This window comes from Sorghum bicolor, chromosome 3 (assembly GCF_000003195.3).
Source record: "Sorghum bicolor cultivar BTx623 chromosome 3, Sorghum_bicolor_NCBIv3, whole genome shotgun sequence".
Taxonomy (NCBI): Eukaryota; Viridiplantae; Streptophyta; class Magnoliopsida; order Poales; family Poaceae; genus Sorghum; species Sorghum bicolor.
In genome coordinates, this window is record NC_012872.2 from 16,828,017 (window position 1) to 16,829,838 (window position 1,822).

Here is a 1,822-nt window from a genome sequence, read left to right on the forward strand (position 1 = left end):
GGTCTCCTCCACGCAGTAGGCGATGGTGGCCCATCATCCCCCATCCCATCCATGGAGGCGGCTCAATCTGCATCCCCGACGGCGCCCCCAACCCATGTGCCTCCCCTCTTCCCCTTATCTCGCAGTTCCTTTATATCGCGGCTAGTGGATTTTGTGGTGTTGCAATTGTCTATCCGAGATGTTTAGTAGTCTATTCGAGATGTTTCAGTAGTAGTTCTTTTGTTGTTGCAATAATATGTTTCTTACTGTTTTTAACTTCTTCATCCCAATGTTGTTGTAGTATTTCTTCTTTGAGATGTTGCAGTATGTTTCAGTTGCTTCAATCTAATGTTGCAGTAGGTGTTTCATGTTGTTGCAACAGTTTGTTCGATGTTGTTGCAATAACATATCCATGGTGTTTCAACTGTTCAACTTATTTGTTGAAGCACTTTGTTTTGTGTTATTGCATAACCTGTTCATGGTGTTTCAACTGGTTTGACTTATTTATTGCAGCAGTTTATTTGGTATTGTTGCAACAACATGTTCATGTTGTTTCAGTAGTTTCATCCTATTGTTGTAGCGCCAAGTGGGGAGGGGGCCTGGAGGTGGGCTGTGGGAGTGAGCTAGCGGTGGGTGGAGGTGCTGGGGGACCGACGAGGATGGGGGCAGGCGGATCTCGTGGATGTGGAGAGCGGAGGCGGTTCCTTTCATCTCCGTGCGGGAGACGGTGCAGTTGGGTTCCCATATCTACTTTTTTTTATTTTTTTTCTTGCTCCGTGCGGGGCCGGTGGGTGTGATTTGTACAAAGGCTTGGTGTTCGGATGCTAGCGCTCAGATCAGATGTCCGGGCGCTAGTAGTACCGATCCATGTACGGCCTAAGAACTACCCCGCTTGGCCATTCCTCACACACCATATGCGCAGGTGCTGCCCCCTGTATAGTTTTCTAAATGGGCCGCCCGGTACGGCACGACACGGTGCTAAGCGGTACGGTGGCATGCCGTGCCATGCCTGGTAGTGCCATCGTGTCTAAGTGGCAGCCTAGGGACGACACTATGGAGAGTAAACCGTGTTGTGCCGTGCCAGCAGGCATGGTGGCATACTAGTGCTCCTGCCAGCCCAGGCACTATCATGTTTTTCATCAGCACAAATGCACAACTCAAGTACTTAATGATGTAAGAACAGTAACATCTTAACATATAACAATTCTTAACAACAGCAAACACAACAAATAGCCAAACAACAAACACAAAGTTAAGAAAATAGAAAACTATTTGGAGCATGTGCAGCCTCATTAAAAACCTGCTAGGTAAAACTCACCTTTGTGAGAAACACTAGTCAGGAAACGAGTACAACCTAGCTCCATTAAAGTTCATTGTTCTTACAACATTGTTCAACAATCCAAGTCTAGTTCTCATATTACAAAGCCAAGTTCAAGCTAAATGTAAAGACTAAACTAATAAAGATATGCTTCAAGCTTCAAGTTCAAGCTCCTAGGTCCCAGCTGGCCAACTGCAAAAGAAGAACAGAGTTAGTATTAGAACTTTAGAAGCACTCATCAGTTAGCAAAAGAATGCATGGTTGTTAGGGTTGTGATTTACTTGGCGGTCGGGGCACTAATCAAGATAAAGTTCTTCAAATGTTTCCTCCAGTTCTGGGTCCTCCACATTGTGCTGCAGCCTTGCCTCCGCCAACTCCCAGTCCTTGACACAGGTGAGCCACTCCACCGTCTTCAGCTTTAGCCTCCTCCGCCGCTCCTTGATGATCTTGCCAGTCATACTAAACATAGATTCTGAAGATATGGTAGACATAGGAGCAGTTAAAAAGTCTTTAGCCGTAATGGAC